We start from the raw sequence: 25,013 nt of genomic DNA on the forward strand, positions 1-25,013 counted from the left end.
AATGATTTCAACGTTGTGCAAGGTTCTGCAACCTTTTGAACTTGCCACACGTGAAGTCAGTTCAGACACTGCCAGCCTGAGTCAGGTCATTCCCCTCATCAGGCTTTTGCAGAAGAAGCTGGAGACATTGAAGGAGGAGCTAACACTGAGCGATTCCGCTAGGCATGTGGGACTTGTGGATGGAGCCCTTAATTCGCTTAACAAGGATTCACGGGTGGTCAATCTGTTGAAATCAGAGCACTACATTTTGGCCACCGTGCTCGATCCTAGATTTAAAACCTACGTTGTATCTCTCTTTCCGGCAGACACAAGTCTGCAGGGGTTCAAAGAACTGCTGGTGAGAAAATTGTCAAGTCAAGCGGAACGCGACCTGTCAACATCTCCTCCTTCACATTCTCCCGCAACTGGGGGTGCGAGGAAAAGGCTCAGAATTCCGAGCCCACCCGCTGGCGGTGATGCAGGGCAGTCTGGAGCGACTGCTGATGCTGACATCTGGTCCGGACTGAAGGACCTGACAACGATTACGGACATGTCGTCTACTGTCACTGCATATGATTCTCTCACCATTGAAAGAATGGTGGAGGATTATATGAGTGACGGCATCCAAGTAGGCACGTCAGACAGTCCGTACGTATACTGGCAGGAAAAAGAGGCAATTTGGAGGCCCTTGCACAAACTGGCTTTATTCTACCTAAGTTGCCCTCCCACAAGTGTGTACTCCGAAAGAGTGTTTAGTGCCGCCGCTCACCTTGTCAGCAATCGGCGTACGAGGTTACTTCCAGAAAATGTGGAGAAGATGATGTTCATTAAAATGAATTATAATCAATTCCTCCATGGAGACATTCACCAGCGGCAATTGCCTCCACAAAGTACACAGGGAGCTGTGATGGTGGATTCCAGTGGGGACGAATTGATAATCTGTGAGGAGGGGGATGTACACGGTGATGAATCGGAGGATGATGATGAGGTGGACATCTTGCCTCTGTAGAGCCAGTTTGTGCAAGGAGAGATTAATTGCTTCTTTTTTGGTGGGGGTCCAAACCAACCCGTCATTTCAGTCACAGTCGTGTGGCAGACCCTGTCACTGAAATGATGGGTTGGTTAAAGTGTGCATGTCCTGTTTATACAACATAAGGGTGGGTGGGAGGGCCCAAGGACAATTCCATCTTGCACCTCTTTTTTCTTTCATTTTTCTTTGCGTCATGTGCTGTTTGGGGAGTGTTTTTTGGAAGGGCCATCCTGCGTGACACTGCAGTGCCACTCCTAGATGGGCCAGGTGTTTGTGTCGGCCACTAGGGTCGCTTATCTTAGTCACACAGCTACCTCATTGCGCCTCTTTTTTTTTCTTCTTTGCGTCATGTGCTGTTTGGGGAGTATTTTTTGGAAGGGCCATCCGGCCTGACACTGCAGTGCCACTCCTAGATGGGCCAGGTGTTTGTGTCGGCCACTAGGGTCGCTTAGCTTACTCACACAGCTACCTCATTGCGCCTCTTTTTTTCTTTGCGTCATGTGCTGTTTGGGGAGTGTTTTTTGGAAGGGCCATCCTGCGTGACACTGCAGTGCCACTCCTAGATGGGCCAGGTGTTTGTGTCGGCCACTAGGGTCACTTATCTTAGTCACACAGCTACCTCATTGCGCTTCTTTTTTTTTCTTCTTTGCGTCATGTGCTGTTTGGGGAGTATTTTTTGGAAGGGCCATCCGGCCTGACACTGCAGTGCCACTCCTAGATGGGCCAGGTGTTTGTGTCGGCCACTAGGGTCGCTTAGCTACCTCATTGCGCCTCTTCTTTCCTTTGCGTCATGTGCTGTTTGGGGAGTGTTTTTTGGAAGGGCCATCCTGCGTGACACTGCAGTGACACTCCTAGATGGGCCAGGTGTTTGTGTCGGCCACTAGGGTCGCTGAGCTTAGTCACACAGCTACCTCATTGCGCCTCTTTTTTTCTTTGCGTCATGTGCTGTTTGGGGAGTGTTTTTTGGAAGGGCCATCCTGCGTGACACTGCAGTGCCACTCCTAGATGGGCCAGGTGTTTGTGTCGGCCACTTGGGTCGCTGAGCTTAGTCATCCAGCGACCTCGGTGCAAATTTTAGGACTAAAAATAATATTGTGAGGTGTGAGGTGTTCAGAATAGACTGAAAATGAGTGGAAATTATGGTTATTGAGGTTAATAATACTTTGGGATCAAAATGACCCCCAAATTCTATGATTTAAGCTGTTTTTTAGGGTTTTTTGAAAAAAACACCCGAATCCAAAACACACCCGAATCCGACAAAAAAAATTCGGTGAGGTTTTGCCAAAACGCGTTCGAACCCAAAACACGGCCACGGAACCGAACCCAAAACCAAAACACAAAACCCGAAAAATTTCCGGTGCACATTTCTAGTGTCTGGGCGAACGCTGGTGTGTTTGTGACGTCAAACCAGGAACGAAACTGACTGAACTGATCGCACTGGAAGAGTAAGTCTGGAGCTACTCAGAAACTGCTAAGAAGTGTCTATTCGCAATTCTGCTAATCTTTCGTTCGCAATTTTACTATGCTAAGATTCACTCTCAGTAGGCGGCGGCTAAGCGTGTGCAAAGCTGCTAAAAGCAGCTTGCGAGCGAACAACTCGGAATGACCACCATTATCACTATCACATAACTAAACCAACTTCTTTACAGTAGAGGCATGTTTGTCCTTACTATGGGCCCGATTCAGTGCAACAAATAATATCGTCCTGCGATCAGATAGTCAACGCCCAGGGGGAGTGAAAATTTTCCCTGTGCAAGTGTGGGATTACATGTGTGCGCTGTGCGAAAATTCACCTCGGTCAGCGGACAGCTGCAAAACCGTTTGCTCACCATCGAATGTTTTTCCCATTCTGTGCAGTGTGTGCAGTCTGTGCGTAGCTCAACGCTTACTCAACGCTTACTCCTCCAGTGCAAAGAAATCAGGCAGATCGGGTCCGGAGCTGACATCACACACCCTCCTTAAAAACGCCTGGGGACGCCTGTGTTACTCCTGACACTCAAAATTATCGCACCATCCTTTTGCTGTTTGGTGACGCGCATACACAGTAGTTCAATAATCGCCCGATGTGTGAAAACGCACAGCAGGGATCAGGTCTGAATCGGGTCCATTATCATCATAAGTAGGCTTATCATACTATCCCTTTCTACCCGGTACACTAATGAATTACACAGGATAAGTGGCTGACTGGCTTCATGCCTGCAGTTGATCTGGTTTTAATAAGCCACAGAACCTGTATAATTCATAAACGTCCTGGTTTAACCCCTTCAGTGGTTTGCCCGGAAATCTTCCAGTCTAGCCAGCGCTGACAACCCCAGAAGATTTCCGGGTATACTATTGACTGATTCCCCAGGGACTGCCATGCAACATGCACGTCATTCAGTATACTCATTTATGGAGTTTAGCCCGCCCCCCGTCCTCCTATTGGCCGGGGGGTGGTCTTAGCAGTAAAATGGCTTAAGCTGATTACCAGGCCCCGCAAGGCGGGTGTGAATCAGCGCTGGGGCTGGCGATCCCCGCGCAATCATCAGGCAATTATCTCGCGCTGCCCCATCAGTTGCCCCCCCCCTGCACCTTCCCCCCCCACTCCCACTTCAATTTAAAAACACCCCCCCCCAGTGTGTGTTTTTAAATTGAAAACTTGCCACTGAAGGGGTTAAAGGGATAGTATGCTAAGCTTAATTATTAGTATTATTATTCTTATTACAGGTTGAGTATCCCTTATCCAAAATGCTTGGGACCAGAGGTATTTTGGATATCGGATTTTTCCATATTTTGGAATAATTGCATACCATAATGAGATATCATGGTGATGGGACCTAAATCTAAGCACAGAATGCATTTATGTTTCATATACACCTTATACACACAGCCTGAAGGTCATTTTAGCCAATATTTTTTTATAACTTTGTACATTAAACAAAGTATGTCTACATTCACACAATTCATTTATGTTTCATATACACCTTATAAACACAGCCTGAAGGTCATTTAATACAATATTTTTAATAACTTTGTGTATTAAACAAAGTTTGTGTACATTGAGCCATCAAAAAACAAAGGTTTCACTATCTCACTCTCACTCAAAAATGTCCGTATTTCGGAATATTCCGTATTTCGGAATATTTGGATATGGGATACTCAACCTGTATTTAATATACATGAATGAGATTAGCCTACAGTGAAACAAATAAAGAAATATCTAACCACTTCACTGTGCAGCACTGACAGCACCCCTATATTAGTGTATGCATTAGTGTATGAACTCGTATATGTTATGAAAAATTTATTCCCTTACTGGCATAATGACAAACACTATTTGCAACCATTGAATTCTATAAATGGAAATATATATCTCTAGAACATGTTATTTAACGTGACACCAGTAGAGGGAGCTTTAGGCTAAATATTACACTAACTAGTCTTTGTCATTGTAGGTAAGACTTACAACAAGCATGCAGGTATATATATAGCTGGACAGAATTACACTGTGGTTTGAAAGCTAGCACTTTTCCACCTACAAAAATGTTAGTGCTCATATTGCTCCGTGCTGACACACTGAAGTGAATGGGGTTGCTAAGAAAACGCTACATGCTTAAAATTTAGATCTCAATCACTTCCATCAGGATTCACAAATGGCGTAAAGTTATTTTTCCTGCTGAAAAATCCTTTTTCCTCCGTTATGACCTCACAGAATGTAAACAGCTCAGTTAAATGTAATGATTTACCCCTGCTCTATTCCACTGTAAACAATGTTGTGCAAATATTTCAGAATTTACCAACTGGAAAATTTTAACAGCATTAAAAATATACATAATGGGGATGATACAGAGTTTGGATCAAATGAAATAAAAGGAGTAAATTTGCACCTGGACAAATGCATGAGATGGAAATGGGATATAGTCAACATTACAGGTTTAGGTTTAGGGCAGTGGCATCAGTGGTGCCGAGAGGGGGGGGGAGGAGGATACAAATTACTCGGGCCCCGGTCTGATGAAGGGGCCCAGTGAGGGCCCAGGGGGGGGCCCCGGCTTCCTCCCCCTTACCTGGCAGAAGCAGCTGCAGCTCTTCTCCTCAGCCCAGCACACGCTGCTGTGTACTGGGCTGCAGTGTGGCCATGGAGGTGCTTAAAATACAATTTTTTTCAGTATTTTTTTCTAAGGGTACATGACCACACCTCCTGTAATTAGGCCACACCCCTTGAAAAGTACCTGGGCCCAGCCCGGCTCTCGACTGCCCTCTATAATGGATGCACCCATTTCTTCAATACTTACCTCCCCAGAGTCCGGCATCAGCAGTGACAGTGCTGCACAAGTCACCATCAAAATAGCATGGTGGCCATCTTCCCAGTGTTTTGCATATACACAATGGGAAAATTAATGGGAAAATGGCCAAGGCACCATTTTCCAAGAGACCTGTGCAATAGACTTTGGCATGGCACCAGAGTTTACTAGTGCTCAGAGTCAGTGCTGCTGGCTGGAGAGGAGGGGGCCCAAGACAGAGACTGCACACTGGCACCCTCCACTCTTAATATTTTCTGGTTTTGGGTTAGGCATACGTGCCTACTCTCCTAGATTCCGCACTCTTTGCTACCCAGAAAGGTAGGCAGGTCTAACCAATATGATGCACATTCGGCAAGCAGCCCAAAAAAGGGTGTGTTCTTGCTGGAAAGGTGCATAGCCACACAATAGTACGCCCAATTCAAATTACGCCACATTTTCACATCATATCATGCAATAGTGTCCCTTATTCACAGTAGTACCACTTTACCTTATATACATTACTCCTCACAGTAGTGCCCCTTATTCACATTACATCACACTGAATTGCTCCTTATTCACATTACACCACACCATATTGCTCCATATTCACATTAGACCACACAGTACTGCCTTTTCTACAGTAGATCACCTTATACACATAATGCCACACATTTGTAATGCCTTTATAAACATAATACCGCACAGTAATGCCCCTTATACATAGGACACACATTATTAATGTCCTTATAAACATAATGTGACTTACACATTATGCCAACCTTTATTAATGCCCTAATACACATAATGTCCTTTTCACATATGCTGCACATTATTAATGACCTTATACATATAATGACACACTTAATGTCCCTTACACATATGCTGCACATTATTAATGCATTTATACATGACACACATAATGTCACATACACATATGCTAACCACTACTGCACAACCAACCCATCCGCACACAGCACTCACACGGCTGCTAACACCCTGACCTCTGCCTCTGCTTGAATACAAATGTGTCCTCATACATCTTGCCTTAATACACCATGTAGCAGGAGATGCCTGGTGTGAGTCAGCTGACAGTTCCCGGACAGTTCTGCTAACATCAGGTGCTTTTTTTTTGCATGTGACTAGGACACACAAGCAGCTTCTGCTGATTAAAATTATATGTGGAATGCCTATATTCTGTGTGCGACTGTGGCTGTATCTGCATACGAAATGCTACGTTACAGTGATTTCCAGGAATACACTGTAACATAGCATTTTGTATGCAGATACAGCTGCAGTCACACACAGAATATAGGCATGCTGCATATCATTTTAATCAGCATAAGTTGCTGGTGCCCCTAGACATTCCAAATGCCCTAGGCATTTGCCTATGCCTAGGACTGGCTCGGACTGGTCACACCCACCCTGCATCCTCCAGCACCCCCCTCTCAGCCGGCATTGAAAGTGGGCAGTTTGATAACGTGAATCACTCTGAATCACGCCATCATAGCCCCACCCCTGATATTCAATGCCTGCAATTTGATTGAATGGGGGGGGCAATGATCACGTGATTGTGCATTCACGCCCCATGCCGCCCATCCATGATGAAGCCATGCCTTCTGTTGTACCAACTTGGCTGCGCCCCTCCCACATGGGAGGGAGGCATGTCAACATAACATAGCATTATATGTCATGTAACGTCCACATAGACATTTTGAATGTTGATATTTTGCTGTCTACATTTGGACAAAATTTTGTAACACACCTACCGTATGCAAATTATTAATGCAAATGCATATACTGTTTTTGCATGCAGGATAAATACTAGAGATGTGTGCCAACCTCCTTGTTTTGGTTTAGGATCTGTATTTAGTTTTGCTGAAAACACTAGAGATGAGCGCCTGAAATTTTTCGGGTTTTGTGTTTTGGTTTTGGGTTCGGTTCCGCGGCCGTGTTTTGGGTTCGAACGCGTTTTGGCAAAACCTCACCGAATTTTTTTTGTCGGATTCGGGTGTGTTTTGGATTCGGGTGTTTTTTTCAAAAAACACTAAAAAACAGCTTAAATCATAGAATTTGGGGGTCATTTTGATCCCAAAGTATTATTAACCTCAAAAACCATAATTTACACTCATTTTCAGTCTATTCTGAATACCTCACACCTCACAATATTATTTTTAGTCCTAAAATTTGCACCGAGGTCGCTGTGGGAGTAAGATAAGCGACCCTAGTGGCCGACACAAACACCGGGCCCATCTAGGAGTGGCACTGCAGTGTCACGCAGGATGTCCCTTCCAAAAAACCCTCCCCAAACAGCACATGACGCAAAGAAAAAAAGAGGCGCAATGAGGTAGCTGTGTGAGTAAGATTAGCGACCCTAGTGGCCGACACAAACACCGGGCCCATCTAGGAGTGGCACTGCAGTGTCACGCAGGATGGCCCTTCCAAAAAACCCTCCCCAAACAGCACATGACGCAAAGAAAAAAAGAGGCGCAATGAGGTAGCTGTGTGAGTAAGATTAGCGACCCTAGTGGCCGACACAAACACCGGGCCCATCTAGGAGTGGCACTGCAGTGTCACGCAGGATGTCCCTTCCAAAAAACCCTCCCCAATCAGCACATGATGCAAAGAAAAAGAAAAGAAAAAAGAGGTGCAAGATGGAATTGTCCTTGGGCCCTCCCACCCACCCTTATGTTGTATAAACAAAACAGGACATGCACACTTTAACCAACCCATCATTTCAGTGACAGGGTCTGCCACACGACTGTGACTGATATGACGGGTTGGTTTGGACCCCCCCCAAAAAAGAAGCAATTAATCTCTCCTTGCACAAACTGGCTCTACAGAGGCAAGATGTCCACCTCATCTTCACCCTCCGATATATCACCGTGTACATCCCCCTCCTCACAGATTATCAATTCGTCCCCACTGGAATCCACCATCTCAGCTCCCTGTGTACTTTGTGGAGGCAATTGCTGCTGGTCAATGTCTCCGCGGAGGAATTGATTATAATTCATTTTAATGAACATCATCTTCTCCACATTTTCTGGATGTAACCTCGTACGCCGATTGCTGACAAGGTGAGCGGCGGCACTAAACACTCTTTCGGAGTACACACTTGTGGGAGGGCAACTTAGGTAGAATAAAGCCAGTTTGTGCAAGGGCCTCCAAATTGCCTCTTTTTCCTGCCAGTATAAGTACGGACTGTGTGACGTGCCTACTTGGATGCGGTCACTCATATAATCCTCCACCATTCTATCAATGTTGAGAGAATCATATGCAGTGACAGTAGACGACATGTCCGTAATCGTTGTCAGGTCCTTCAGTCCGGACCAGATGTCGGCATCAGCAGTCGCTCCAGACTGCCCTGCATCACCGCCAGCGGGTGGGCTCGGAATTCTGAGCCTTTTCCTCGCACCCCCAGTTGCGGGAGAATGTGAAGGAGGAGATGTTGACAGGTCGCGTTCCGCTTGACTTGACAATTTTGTCACCAGCAGGTCTTTCAACCCCAGCAGACCTGTGTCTGCCGGAAAGAGAGATCCAAGGTAGGCTTTAAATCTAGGATCGAGCACGGTGGCCAAAATGTAGTGCTCTGATTTCAACAGATTGACCACCCGTGAATCCTTGTTAAGCGAATTAAGGGCTGCATCCACAAGTCCCACATGCCTAGCGGAATCGCTCCCTTTTAGCTCCTTCTTCAATGCCTCCAGCTTCTTCTGCAAAAGCCTGATGAGGGGAATGACCTGACTCAGGCTGGCAGTGTCTGAACTGACTTCACGTGTGGCAAGTTCAAAGGGCATCAGAACCTTGCACAACGTTGAAATCATTCTCCACTGCACTTGAGACAGGTGCATTCCACCTCCTATATCGTGCTCAATTGTATAGGCTTGAATGGCCTTTTGCTGCTCCTCCAACCTCTGAAGCATATAGAGGGTTGAATTCCACCTCGTTACCACTTCTTGCTTCAGATGATGGCAGGGCAGGTTCAGTAGTTTTTGGTGGTGCTCCAGTCTTCTGTACGTGGTGCCTGTACGCCGAAAGTGGCCCGCAATTTTTCTGGCCACCGACAGCATCTCTTGCACGCCCCTGTCGTTTTTTAAAAAATTCTGCACCACCAAATTCAAGGTATGTGCAAAACATGGGACGTGCTGGAATTTGCCCATATTTAATGCACACACAATATTGCTGGCGTTGTCCGATGCCACAAATCCACAGGAGAGTCCAATTGGGGTAAGCCATTCCGCGATGATCTTCCTCAGTTGCCGTAAGAGGTTTTCAGCTGTGTGCGTATTCTGGAAAGCGGTGATACAAAGCGTAGCCTGCCTAGGAAAGAGTTGGCGTTTGCGAGATGCTGCTACTGGTGCCGCCGCTGCTGTTCTTGCGGCGGGAGTCCATACATCTACCCAGTGGGCTGTCACAGTCATATAGTCCTGACCCTGCCCTGCTCCACTTGTCCACATGTCCGTGGTTAAGTGGACATTGGGTACAACTGCATTTTTTAGGACACTGGTGAGTCTTTTTCTGACGTCCGTGTACATTCTCGGTATCGCCTGCCTAGAGAAGTGGAACCTAGATGGTATTTGGTAACGGGGGCACACTGCCTCAATAAATTGTCTAGTTCCCTGTGAACTAACGGCGGATACCGGACGCACGTCTAACACCAACATAGTTGTCAAGGACTCAGTTATCCGCTTTGCAGTAGGATGACTGCTGTGATATTTCATCTTCCTCGCAAAGGACTGTTGAACAGTCAATTGCTTACTGGAAGTAGTACAAGTGGGCTTACGACTTCCCCTCTGGGATGACCATCGACTCCCAGCGGCAACAACAGCAGCGCCAGCAGCAGTAGGCGTTACACGCAAGGATGCATCGGAGGAATCCCAGGCAGGAGAGGACTCGTCAGAATTGCCAGTGACATGGCCTGCAGGACTATTGGCATTCCTGGGGAAGGAGGAAATTGACACTGAGGGAGTTGGTGGGGTGGTTTGCGTGAGCTTGGTTACAAGAGGAAGGGATTTACTGGTCAGTGGACTGCTTCCGCTGTCACCCAAAGTTTTTGAACTTGTCACTGACTTATTATGAATGCGCTGCAGGTGACGTATAAGGGAGGATGTTCCGAGGTGGTTAACGTCCTTACCCCTACTTATTACAGCTTGACAAAGGGAACACACGGCTTGACACCTGTTGTCCGCATTTCTGGTGAAATACCTCCACACCGAAGAGCTGATTTTTTTGGTATTTTCACCTGGCATGTCAACGGCCATATTCCTCCCACGGACAACAGGTGTCTCCCCGGGTGCCTGACTTAAACAAACCACCTCACCATCAGAATCCTCCTGGTCAATTTCCTCCCCAGCGCCAGCAACACCCATATCCTCCTCATCCTGGTGTACTTCAACACTGACATCTTCAATCTGACTATCAGGAACTGGACTGCGGGTGCTCCTTCCAGCACTTGCAGGGGGCGTGCAAATGGTGGAAGGCGCATGCTCTTCACGTCCAGTGTTGGGAAGGTCAGGCATCGCAACCGACACAATTGGACTCTCCTTGTGGATTTGGGATTTCGAAGAATGCACAGTTCTTTGCTGTGCTGCTTTTGCCAGCTTGAGTCTTTTCATTTTTCTAGCGAGAGGCTGAGTGCTTCCATCCTCATGTGAAGCTGAACCACTAGCCATGAACATAGGCCAGGGCCTCAGCCGTTCCTTGCCACTCCGTGTGGTAAATGGCATATTGGCAAGTTTACGCTTCTCCTCCGACAATTTTATTTTAGGTTTTGGAGTCCTTTTTTTACTGATATTTGGTGTTTTGGATTTGACATGCTCTGTACTATGACATTGGGCATCGGCCTTGGCAGACGACGTTGCTGGCATTTCATCGTCTCGGCCATGACTAGTGGCAGCAGCTTCAGCACGAGGTGGAAGTGGATCTTGATCTTTCCCTAATTTTGGAACCTCAACATTTTTGTTCTCCATATTTTAATAGGCACAACTAAAAGGCACCTCAGGTAAACAATGGAGATGGATGGATTGGATACTAGTATACAATTATGGACGGGCTGCCGAGTGCCGACACAGAGGTAGCCACAGCCGTGAACTACCGCACTGTACTGTGTCTGCTGCTAATATATAGACTGGTTGATAAAGAGATAGTATACTCGTAACTAGTATGTATGTATAAAGAAAGAAAAAAAAACCACGGTTAGGTGGTATATACAATTATGGACGGGCTGCCGAGTGCCGACACAGAGGTAGCCACAGCCGTGAACTACCGCACTGTACTGTGTCTGCTGCTGATATATAGACTGGTTGATAAAGAGATAGTATACTCGTAACTAGTATGTATGTATAAAGAAAGAAAAAAAAACCACGGTTAGGTGGTATATACAATTATGGACGGGCTGCCGAGTGCCGACACAGAGGTAGCCACAGCCGTGACCTACCGCACTGTACTGTGTCTGCTGCTAATATATAGACTGGTTGATAAAGAGATAGTATACTCGTAACTAGTATGTATGTATAAAGAAAGAAAAAAAAACCACGGTTAGGTGGTATATACAATTATGGACGGGCTGCCGAGTGCCGACACAGAGGTAGCCACAGCCGTGAACTACCGCACTGTACTGTGTCTGCTGCTAATATATAGACTGGTTGATAAAGAGATAGTATACTCGTAACTAGTATGTATGTATAAAGAAAGAAAAAAAAACCACGGTTAGGTGGTATATACAATTATGGACGGGCTGCCGAGTGCCGACACAGAGGTAGCCACAGCCGTGAACTACCGCACTGTACTGTGTCTGCTGCTAATATAGACTGGTTGATAAAGAGATAGTATACTCGTAACTAGTATGTATGTATAAAGAAAGAAAAAAAAACCACGGTTAGGTGGTATATACAATTATGGACGGGCTGCCGAGTGCCGACACAGAGGTAGCCACAGCCGTGAACTACCGCACTGTACTGTGTCTGCTGCTAATATATAGACTGGTTGATAAAGAGATAGTATACTCGTAACTAGTATGTATGTATAAAGAAAGAAAAAAAAACCACGGTTAGGTGGTATATACAATTATGGACGGGCTGCCGAGTGCCGACACAGAGGTAGCCACAGCCGTGAACTACCGCACTGTACTGTGTCTGCTGCTAATATAGACTGGTTGATAAAGAGATAGTATACTCGTAACTAGTATGTATGTATAAAGAAAGAAAAAAAAACCACGGTTAGGTGGTATATACAATTATGGACGGGCTGCCGAGTGCCGACACAGAGGTAGCCACAGCCGTGAACTACCGCACTGTACTGTGTCTGCTGCTAATATATAGACTGGTTGATAAAGAGATAGTATACTCGTAACTAGTATGTATGTATAAAGAAAGAAAAAAAAACCACGGTTAGGTGGTATATACAATTATGGACGGGCTGCCGAGTGCCGACACAGAGGTAGCCACAGCCGTGAACTACCGCACTGTACTGTGTCTGCTGCTAATATAGACTGGTTGATAAAGAGATAGTATACTCGTAACTAGTATGTATGTATAAAGAAAGAAAAAAAAACCACGGTTAGGTGGTATATACAATTATGGACGGGCTGCCGAGTGCCGACACAGAGGTAGCCACAGCCGTGAACTACCGCACTGTACTGTGTCTGCTGCTAATATAGACTGGTTGATAAAGAGATAGTATACTACTAATATTATATATACTGGTGGTCAGGTCACTGGTCACTAGTCACACTGGCAGTGGCACTCCTGCAGCAAAAGTGTGCACTGTTTAATTTTAATATAATATTATGTACTCCTGGCTCCTGCTATAACCTATAACTGGCACTGCAGTAGTGCTCCCCAGTCTCCCCCACAATTATAAGCTGTGTGAGCTGAGCAGTCAGACAGATATATAATATATATAGATGATGCAGCACACTGGCCTGAGCCTGAGCAGTGCACACAGATATGGTATGTGACTGACTGAGTCACTGTGTGTATCGCTTTTTTCAGGCAGAGAACGGATATATTAAATAAACTGCACTGTGTGTCTGGTGGTCACTCACTATATAATATATTATGTACTCCTGGCTCCTGCTATAACCTATAACTGGCACTGCAGTAGTGCTCCCCAGTCTCCCCCACAATTATAAGCTGTGTGAGCTGAGCAGTCAGACAGATATATATAATATTATATATAGATAATAGATGATGCAGCACACTGGCCTGAGCCTGAGCAGTGCACACAGATATGGTATGTGACTGAGTCACTGTGTGCTGTGTATCGCTTTTTTCAGGCAGAGAACGGATTATAAAGTAAACTGCACTGTCCTCACTAGTAAACTCTCTCCACTCAGTCTCTACACTTCTACAGTAACAGTACTCCTCCTAGTCAGCTCCAGTAAATCTCTCTCAGTCTCTTATAATCTAAATGGAGAGGACGCCAGCCACGTCCTCTCCCTATCAATCTCAATGCACGTGTGAAAATGGCGGCGACGCGCGGCTCCTTATATAGAATCCGAGTCTCGCGATAGAATCCGAGCCTCGCGAGAATCCGACAGCGTCATGATGACGTTCGGGCGCGCTCGGGTTAACCGAGCAAGGCGGGAAGATCCGAGTCGCTCGGACCCGTGAAAAAAAACATGAAGTTCTGGCGGGTTCGGATTCAGAGAAACCGAACCCGCTCATCTCTAGAAAACACCCTTGCATGTTTTGGTTCTGGTTGTGTATGTTCTTTTTACAAAAATCATAAAAATAGCTATAGTCACATAATTTGGGTCTGTTTTTGTTCCTACAGTATAATTTACAGTATAACATTGTTTTCCAGTCATTTCCATTCAAGTTTGACCCCTTCACAGCCCGCAATATTGTTTCCATCCAGTTTTGGCCAAAAGGTTGCACCGAGGTAGCTGGATGACTAAGCTAAGCAGCAGCGTTGGGCGGTTCAACTTCCAACATGGCACATCTAGGAAACAGAGTGGTACTGCAGTGGCAGACAGGATGGCAGTTTAATAAACTATAAAAATGTTTGTCATCTACACAAGAAGACAGTCAGCAATGCTCCACACAGCTCATAATGTAAAGATAAGATAAAGATACTTGCTGACATCCTGGCTGCTGTCTCTGGGAGAGAACAGCCAGGTCATCTCAGCAGGGGGGCAGGGCAGGGCTATGATGCGTAGAGTGGGTGGGGTGGAGGTGGTGCATGGGTATGGTTACCTTGACCGCATCATTGAAGTCACGCCCCCGCTCTGTAATGCTGATATTTCCGGCATTATACCGCAGGGTGCGTGGCTATGTTGATGCGATTCAGCAAGAATCACGTCATCGACTGCCCGGACTGCCCACTTTACTCACTAAGTGGGCAGCTAGGCAGGGGGACCTTAAAAATCGGGTGACTTGCCTGCTCTTCCTGGAGGGAGAGGGGGGGGGGCGCAGAAGGGCCAACGATTTTCAAGAGCCTCCTGGACTGGCCGGGAATAGGCAAGTATGAATTGGTCACTGAAGCCCTTGCTAAATACAGTATAGCAATCAGGGAAATCCAATATAACACTTCTACATGACTATAGCGATTAGCATTCTATTTACTCAATAACTGCATGAGATACGTGGAAGTCCTTGTTTTAAATATGAGATATACGTGGACACCCATGTTTTGGTTTTGCAAAACCACCCACCCTTATGTTGTACTGTATATTTTAAACAGGACATACACAGTTTAAAAAAAACAATTACTTCAGCGACAGGGACTGCCACTTGTGGATGAAATGATTGGTTTGTATGGACCCCCACAAAACAAGCTGCCAATGTGCAATGTGCATTGCTGGCAATGATCTTTACATACACAACTGGCTCTATATAGGCAAAATGCAGTCATCAGCATCATCATCCAATTCTTCACCCCCATCAGTGTGTACATCATCTTCTTCACACAATATTACTTTTTCCACAATGGAATGCACCAATACACGTGCCTCTGTATTTTTTTTTTATGTAAATGCAGGTAAAGGTCTTCCTCGTGGCATTTGTAATTCATTTTGATGAACACCACCTTTTCCACAGTTTAGGTCGGTAACCTCTTAAGTGATCGCTGACAAGGTTCCCAGCTGTGCTGAAAACTCTTTCTGGGTACATACTGGAGGGTGGGCAACTTAAGTAAAGCACAGCCAGTTTGTGCAAGGGCCTCCAAATTGCCTTGTTTTCCCTGCCAGTAGTAAAACTGTTTGTCTGGCATGCCTATTTGTATGCTATCACTAAAATAATCATTAACCATGAATATTACACTGCGGTATGGCCTGCAGCATCAATGTAATTGTATGAATATTACACTGGGGTATGGCCTGTCGCATCACAGTCCTTGTATAAATATTACACTGCGGTATGGCCTGCAGCATCACAGTATTTGTATGAAATATTACAGTGGGGTACAACCTGCAGCGTCACAATAATTGTGTGAATATTAAACTATGGTACGTCCTGCAGTATCACAGGATTTATTATGTATACACTGGCATACGGCCCTGGCAGCGAGCATAAGACCCCTGGTAACAAACATGAGTCCCTTGAGAATGAGCATGAGACCTCTGGCAGCAAGCATGAGACACCATGCAGTGAGCATGAGACCCCTGGCAATGAGTGTGAGTCCCTGGCAGCGAGCATGAGACCCCTGGCAATGAGCAGGTAACTTAAAAATAATTAGAAGTCTTTCTGTGTGCATAATTTGTAAGGCACATTATTGTGTGTGGGGCAAAAAATTGTGTCAGGGGCATAACTGTAAATGGCATAATGTTTAGTGGGCATTACAGTGTATGGCATAACATGTGGCATAACATTTTAATAGGCATAACGTGTAATAGGAATTATGGTGTGTGGCATAACATGTAATGGGCATTACGGTGTGTGGCATAACGTGTAATGGGCATTACGGTATGTGGCATAATGTGTAAGGGGCATTACTATAAGGAGGAAAAATGACAAATAATGTAAAGGGCATTAATCAGATTTTTTTCTTTTCATGTGTTTTTGTTTTTCCTGTGTTGTATAAGGGGCTCTACTTGGCGTAATGTGTATAAAGGGTGCTACTGTGTGGTGTAATGTGACTGACGGACACTACAGTGCGGCGTAATATGAATTGGTATTACTATGTGGCCACGCCCCTTCTCCATGAAGCCACACCCCTATTTTTATGCACACCTTTGGTGCGCCCTAGCCCTGTTTTGCATTGGGGGGGTGCCAAAGCAAACTTTTGCCCTGGGCGCCACAAGGTCTATAACCAGCTCTGTCTCCAGCACCATCTATGTGCAAGCACCCAGTCATACTCCATACCTTGTTGTTCCTAGTAGTTGCTGCTCATGTACAGAACATATATTAGGCCATCCAGCTTTAATACGTCTCACATAGACCCTAGTCCAGCCAGAACCAGAATCCGGATTCTAAGACAAATCAGATTGTGACAAACTGTATCCACAATACTTCCTGACTTTCTCACTGATTTGGGCTGTGTTTCAGTGTCTCTCATATTCCAGAGTCATTAGGGTATTGAAGGCCATACATCTACGATTTCCCTTTCTTCTGATCCAATCTACCAATTGGCAGACATCGATGATCAGCGATCCGTCAGGGAATTGGGGAAATTCACCATATCTAAAATCCCTCACTTGCCAGTTCCGATCATTTTTTGGTTGGAATCGCGAGTCAGGGAAATCCAAGATGTTAGATTTCTCCAATCCCTGACCTTGGCATCAGCAGAACAGGGAATAGTTCCCTGTCTCAGAGCTGTATACATCTAGCCTCATACCGGCTAGATGTATTGGCCCCTTAACTCTTACAGCTCTGAGATAGGAGAATGATTCCACACTGTTTGGAAGAGTGCAGAGATCAGATAAATTAGTAGAATAGTGTAATTACTTGTTTGGTAGCAATGTTGCCATAGAATTTCATTTAGGGGATCACTACAATGTTCACACAAAACATCAGAGGCGGAACTAGCGCCAGTTCAGGCAGTGCCTTGCACTGGGGCCCGCAACTGTCAAGGGGCCCGCAGCCAGAACGGCATGTAATGAGTCAAACTGACTCATTACATGCCGCCTGGCTGCCGCTGTGTTCCGCCGCCGCTGAGGAGATGATGCGCGCACCGGCTACAGGGGGGGAGGAGGAGGAGGGGGGGATGGAGGAGGGAGCCGCAGCAGCGCTGTGTAATTGGTAGAAGCGCTGTTGCTGCTGGCCCTCTCCTTTACCAAAGGCTGCCCTCCGCCGGTGTGAATGCTGGGATGCGCATCGCATCCCAGCATTCACAGCGGCGGAGGGCAGCCTATGGTAAAGGAGAGGTCCAGCAGCAGCAGCGCTTCTACCAATGACATAGCACTGCTGCGGCTCCCTCCTCCACCCCTGCTCCTCCTTCTTCTCCCCTGCCAGAACAGAAGCTGTACGAGGAGCCTGAGCCAGCGGAAACGGTAAGTATACCTATTCTATCTATCTATCTATCTATCTATCTATCTATCTATCTATCTATCTATCCTGTTTGCCGTAATGTGCAAAACATGGGACGCTGTCTGCCATAATGTATAATAAATGGGACGCTGTCTGCCGTAATATGCAAAAAATGGGACGCTGTCTGCCGTATCGTGTAATAAATGGGACGCTGTCTGCCGTAATGTGTAATAAATGGGACGCTGTCTGCCGTAATGTGCAAAAAATGGGACGCTGTCTGCCGTATCGTGTAATAAATGAGACGCTGTCTGCCATAATGTGTAATAAATGGGACGCTGTCTGCCGTAATGTGCAAAAAATGGGACGCTGTCTGCCGTAATGTGTAAAAATGGGACGCTGTCTGCCGTAATGTGTAAAAAGGGGGACGCTGTCTGCAGTAATGTGTAAAAAAGGGGAAGCTGTCTGCCATAATGTGTAAAAGGGTCTCTACCTGGTGTAGTGGTACTACCGTGCGGCGTAATTTGAATAATGGAGACTACTGTGCACCGTTATATGAATTGGTATTATTTTGTGGCCACACCCCCTTCTCCATGAAGCCACGCCCCTATTTTTTTGTTCGCGCCTGCGGTGCGCACTGCCCCTGTTTTACTTAGAGGGGCGGGGCTCCGATGCCATTTCTTGCACACAGCACTAAAATGACTAATTACGGCACTGTTGCTAGGTATCCATTTCTCTGGCCCTGAGCAGGCCCCCCTCACCAGATCCTCTCCAGGGGTGAGGCGGTGGACTTAGATGGGGGGGAGGGCCCAAAGCATTTTGTCTCACATGGGCCCACCGCTCGCTAGTTTCGCCACTGCAAAACATGCTACAGAAAAGCCAATGGAAAAATTCCATCAACATATATTCTAATAAAATAAACTACATGTTAATAAAGAGTGAAAAGAGATACTTGGCATTAAATCAACAATGCAGTCCATGTAACTGATTCTGCGTAACTGACTGGGGATAAAAAAAAAATTGTGACGCTGTAAAGAACATGGATATTGTGGGCAAATGTTAATAAAAAAAATATTAATGTACTATCCTTATCAGCTATCTTTAATTACATTCCTAAAGTTCTAAACATTTTTTGGATGTTGCAATGTTGGCTAAGAACTAAACTTGTATTTGCAATATTAAAAAATGTGCAACAACTCTGAGCTGGATTTACAGTTTTCTTTTACCGGGGTCAGTTTTGTTATGCTGCTTAAAACCCACTGTGCCCCATGTCCCCCTTGCCACAATTGCACCCTACCTATAACCATTAAATAAAGTAAGTGGTTAAGCCATAATTTACAACAAGTTAAATGAAATCTATGAAATTAGTTAAAATAAAAAGCAAAACATAAAACCAAAGATGGACAAAGTGCCATCTCTCTTCCTACTACCTTAAAATTAGTCAATAGGGTATTTCCACAAATCCACATGTGCACCAACCATCATTACCAATGATCATGGGTGTAGCTATAGTGGGTGCAGGTGGAGCCATCGCTATGGGGCCAGAGACTTTGGGTGCCACCAAACCAAATGAATTAGGATCATAAAATGAACCAGAGAACTAGTATGGGACAGAAAATAAACAACCACTGCAGAGAGAGGTCTCTCCAGAAGCACTGGGTCAAGGAACCCTTTAAAATGTTTCTTTGGTTACTACCCTGCCAATGATTATTGAATTGCTGCTATTACTTTGCTGTGTTTCTAATCATGTATTTGGTACTATTACTTAGTATTAGCATAATTCTCACTAATTACATGGTATTAGCTCATTTCCTTTGCTACAGTATAAAGAAGTTGAGTCAAGATGTGTTGCCCATTTGCCCTTTACAATATGTAACGTCACTCTTATTATTTTTCAGCTTGAGAGACTTACAAGGATTCATGGCAGAGTTGGTCGCAGGCAGAGAGAAAGAGAGAAAGAGAGAGAGAGAGAGAGAGAGAGAGAGAGAGAGAGAGGGGGGGTGCTGGTTAGGCACAAGTTTCTGAGATGATGGAAATGTAACAGCTCATGACTAACTTGCCAGCAGATATCTATGCTTCTTGGATCCGCACCCTCTGACACATTGGCATTTCTATCAGGGGTGCAATGTGTGCGGTGCACACGGGCCGCTGGGTCCAGGGGTGCCCACACCGCACACATTGCACCCATGCTGTTTTTATACTTACCTTTCCAGAATCCCGCTGCAAAAATCACTTAAAAAATGGCCGCATTTGGTAATTAGTCTTTGGACCATGGCGGAAGCCATGTTTCTGGAGTCCTGTGCATCCGCAATAGAGTCCATCACAATGCCGGAGCCTACTGCGCAGTGTAGAGGACGGGGCCCACCTGAAGTCTGCTCATGGCCTCCCACCTCTATTAAAACGCAGCTGTACCGACTCTATGAAGCATATGCAAACTAGAGATGAGCGCCGGAAATTTTTCGGGTTTTGTGTTTTGGTTTTGGGTTCGGTTCCGCGGCCGTGTTTTGGGTTCGACCGCGTTTTGGCAAAACCTAACCGAATTTTTTTTGTCGGATTCGGGTGTGTTTTGGATTCGGGTGTTTTTTTCAAAAAACACTAAAAAACAGCTTAAATCATAGAATTTGGGGGTCATTTTGATCCCAAAGTATTATTAACCTCAAAAACCATAATTTACACTCATTTTCAGTCTATTCTGAATACCTCACACCTCACAATATTATTTTTAGTCCTAAAATTTGCACCTAGGTCGCTGGATGACTAAGCTAAGCGACCCTAGTGGCCGACACAAACACCGGGCCCATCTAGGAGTGTCACTGCAGTGTCACGCAGGATGTCCCTTCCAAAAAACCCTCCCCAAACAGCACATGACGCAAAGAAAAAAAGAGGCGCAATGAGGTAGCTGTGTGAGTAAGATAAGCGACCCTAGTGGCCGACACAAACACCGGGCCCATCTAGGAGTGGCACTGCAGTGTCACGCAGGATGTCCCTTCCAAAAAACCCTCCCCAAACATCACATGACGCAAAGAAAAAAAGAGGCGCAATGAGGTAGCTGTGTGAGTAAGATAAGCGACCCTAGTGGCCGACACAAACACCGGGCCCATCTAGGAGTGGCACTGCAGTGTCACGCAGGATGTCCCTTCCAAAAAACCCTCCCCAAACAGCACATGACGCAAAGAAAAAAAGAGGCGCAATGAGGTAGCTGTGTGAGTAAGATAAGCGACCCTAGTGGCCGACACAAACACCGGGCCCATCTAGGAGTGGCACTGCAGTGTCACGCAGGATGTCCCTTCCAAAAAACCCTCCCCAAACAGCACATGACGCAAAGAAAAATTAAAGAAAAAAGAGGTGCAAGATGGAATTGCCGAGTGCCGACACAGAGGTAGCTACAGCCGTGGACTACCGTACTGTACTGTGTCTGCTGCTAATATAGACTGGATGATAATGAGATGTAGTATGTATAAAGAAGAAAGAAAAAAAAACCACGGGTAGGTGGTATAAAATTATGGATGGACTGCCGAGTGCCGACACAGAGGTAGCTACAGCCGTGAACTACCGTACTGTGTCTGCTGCTAATATAGACTGGTTGATAATGAGATGTAGTATGTATAAAGAAGAAAGAAAAAAAAAACCACGGGTAGGTGGTATACAATTATGGATGGACTGCCGAGTGCCGACACAGAGGTAGCTACAGCCATGGACTACCGTACTGTACTGTGTCTGCTGCTAATATAGACTGGATGATAATGAGATGTAGTATGTATAAAGAAGAAAGAAAAAAAAAACCACGGGTAGGTGGTATACAATTATGGATGGACTGCCGAGTGCCGACACAGAGGTAGCTACAGCCGTGGACTACCGTACTGTACTGTGTCTGCTGCTAATATAGACTGGATGATAATGAGATGTAGTATGTATAAAGAAGAAAGAAAAAAAAAACACGGGTAGGTGGTATACAATTATGGATGGACTGCCGAGTGCCGACACAGAGGTAGCTACAGCCGTGAACTACCGTACTGTGTCTGCTGCTAATATAGACTGGTTGATAATGAGATGTAGTATGTATAAAGAAGAAAGAAAAAAAAAACCACGGGTAGGTGGTATACAATTATGGATGGACTGCCGAGTGCCGACACAGAGATAGCTACAGCCGTGGACTACCATACTGTACTGTGTCTGCTGCTAATATAGACTGGATGATAATGAGATGTAGTATGTATAAAGAAGAAAGAAAAAAAAAACCACGGGTAGGTGGTATACAATTATGGATGGACTGCCGAGTGCCGACACAGAGGTAGCTACAGCCGTGGACTACCGTACTGTACTGTGTCTGCTGCTAATATAGACTGGATGATAATGAGATGTAGTATGTATAAAGAAGAAAGAAAAAAAAACCACGGGTAGGTGGTATACAATTATGGATGGACTGCCGAGTGCCGACACAGAGGTAGCTACAGCCGTGGACTACCGTACTGTACTGTGTCTGCTGCTAATATAGACTGGATGATAATGAGATGTAGTATGTATAAAGAAGAAAGAAAAAAAAACCCACGGGTAGGTGGTATACAATTATGGATGGACTGCCGAGTGCCGACACAGAGGTAGCTACAGCCGTGAACTACCGTACTGTGTCTGCTGCTAGTATAGACTGGATGATAAATAATGATATAAAAAATATATATATATCACTACTGCAGCCGGACAGGTATATATTATATAATGAGGGACCTGCTGGACACTGTCTGTCAGCAGAATGAGTTTTTTAATTTTTATAGAATAAAAAAACACCACACAAGTCACACGACGAGTGTACTTTTTCAGGCAGACAATCACAATATACTATACTGGTGGTCAGTGTGGTCAGGTCACTGGTCACAGTGGTCAGTGGTCAGTCACACTGGCAGTGGCACTCTGGCAGCAAAAGTGTGCACTGTTTAATATGTACTCCTGGCTCCTGCTATAACCTATAACTGCTCCCCAGTCTCCCCCACAATTAAGCTGTGTGAGCACAGTCAGATATTATACATAGATGATGCAGCACACTGGGCTGAGCACAGATATGGTATGTGAGTGTGACTGAGTCACTGTGTATCGGTTTTTTCAGGCAGAGAACAAGAACAGAACGGATTATTAAATAATAATAAATTATAAAACTGCACTGGTGGGTCAGGTCACTGGTCATCAGTCACTAGTATAACTCCTCCTAAGCTCCAGTAAGTAAATGAAGTGTCTCACTCTCACTCTCCTATCTATTTTAATTTCTAAACGGAGAGGACGCCAGCCACGTCCTCTCCATATCAATCTCAATGCACGTGTGAAAATGGCCGCGACGCGCGGCTCCTTATATAGAATCCGAGTCTCGCGATAGAATCCGAGCCTCGCGAGAATCCGACAGCGTGATGATGACGTTCGGGCGCGCTCGGGTTAACCGAGCAAGGCGGGAAGATCCGAGTCGCTCGGACCCGTGTAAAAAAACATGAAGTTCGGGCGGGTTCGGATTCAGAGAAACCGAACCCGCTCATCTCTAATGCAAACCAAGCAGAAGTTCATCACAACATATCGGCATTCTCAAGTTGATCTAATGAATGTCGGCATAATATGCCACACCCGCTTAAGCTTTCTGACTACGTTATTATGTTAATCTCATCCCATGCTCAACAGTGGTCAGACTGTATGGGGTCTGATTCTAAGTTGGCAGCAAAGCAAATAACTTTGTATCTGGATCTAACCATGTAGGTGGGTAAATACATTTATTTGTATTATTTTGCATGCAGGGTATATACTGGCTGTATTTGCATGTAGTCCACAAATGCTGGGCAGCTTTATTTTTATACTTTACAATTTACTGTATATTTGATTTAAACATGCACCTCCTAATTCTAACTCACTCTGCACATTTTACATCTGTCCACCTATTTATTTGTTTGTTTATTTATTTATTTATTTATAATCCCCAAAAAATTCAAACTATTTATTTTCTACAAAACATTTAACCAGTGAAAACATTGGGGGTGATTCCGACTTGATTGTAGCTGTGCTAAATTTAGCACAGCTACGATCGGGAACACGATCGGGGGGACGCCCAGCACAGGGCTATCCCGCCCCGCATGTCAGTCCCTGCCCCATCACAGAAGTGCAAAAGCGTTGCACAGCGGCGATGCTTTTGCACTTCAGGAGTAGCTCCCGGCCAGCGCAGCTTTTGCTTGCTGGCCGGGAGCTACTCGCCGCTGCCCGGGTCTCAGTGGCCCGCGCCAACAAAACGGAGGCCAAACACCGCCATGATGCCCCCTCCCGCCCAGCGACCGCCTCTGCGCATGCGGCAATGCATGCGCAGGACCCATTCTGGGCATACACAAATTGTTCCTGCAACATAAGACGCAGAGCGGCAGCAGACTGTCAGTGATTGACAGTCTGCTGCCATCTGGGGGCGGGCAGTGGATGCGGGTGGTCTTCAGTTTGCCGGCTGTCGGGATCCCAGCGCACAGTATATTGGCGCCGGAATCCCGGCAGCCGGCATACCGACACTTTTTGTCCCTCTTGGGGGTCCACGACCCCCCTGGAGGGAGAATAAATAGCGCAAGGGGCTCATTTGCGCTCGCCATGCTGTCGGTATGCTGGCGGTCGGGATTCCCGGCATACCATACTACACCTGTGGATGCTGATGGCCTCTGTTTCAGAAAATGGAGGTGTGTCACTGCCTTTGAGGGGGTGGGAAGAGGTCAGAGATCTCCGTTGTGACGGGGGCTTGCGTGGCACCATGGGTGCAGTATGCCGCCTGATGGTGACTGAATGATCACTAGGACGCAGCTCGGATCACCAGTGTAAGAGGTGCGGCGGTGCGTGTGGTGGTGCCTGCTGCCATGCAGGTGTAGTTTCGGTACTCACCAGGCGCTGCTCTCTCTCACCTTCAGGTACCGGAACCTTCAACGGACCTGGCAATCTTCAGTCGGATCCAGACACGGCGATTCCCTCTTGGAGCTGACAGACGAACGAGCTGAGGAGAAAATAGTCTACCTTAAGGGGGGGTATCAACCCTTCTCCACCGGAAAAGGGAATACCACAGGGGTGACGGCGACCTTCACCGGTTGGGTGAAAGGTCATCACTGGCACAAAGACTCAGCCACCCAGGTTTCACACACTCGCACTTTCGCACGTAGTGTGATGAAGGGGATTCTCACGTCCGTGAGCAATCCCTATTCCGGCGCTCGGGGACAGACAAGGGACAAACGTACACAGATGCTACTCACCGTTACAAGTCTTGCACTCCGATCTTCTCCACTTACAGGTCCCTGTAAGGAGGTAAATAGAAAACAGCCGTGCAGGGACTAACTCTAGCCTAGTGTCACA

This window comes from Pseudophryne corroboree, chromosome 12, assembly GCF_028390025.1.
Source record: "Pseudophryne corroboree isolate aPseCor3 chromosome 12, aPseCor3.hap2, whole genome shotgun sequence".
Lineage (NCBI taxonomy): Eukaryota > Metazoa > Chordata > Amphibia > Anura > Myobatrachidae > Pseudophryne > Pseudophryne corroboree.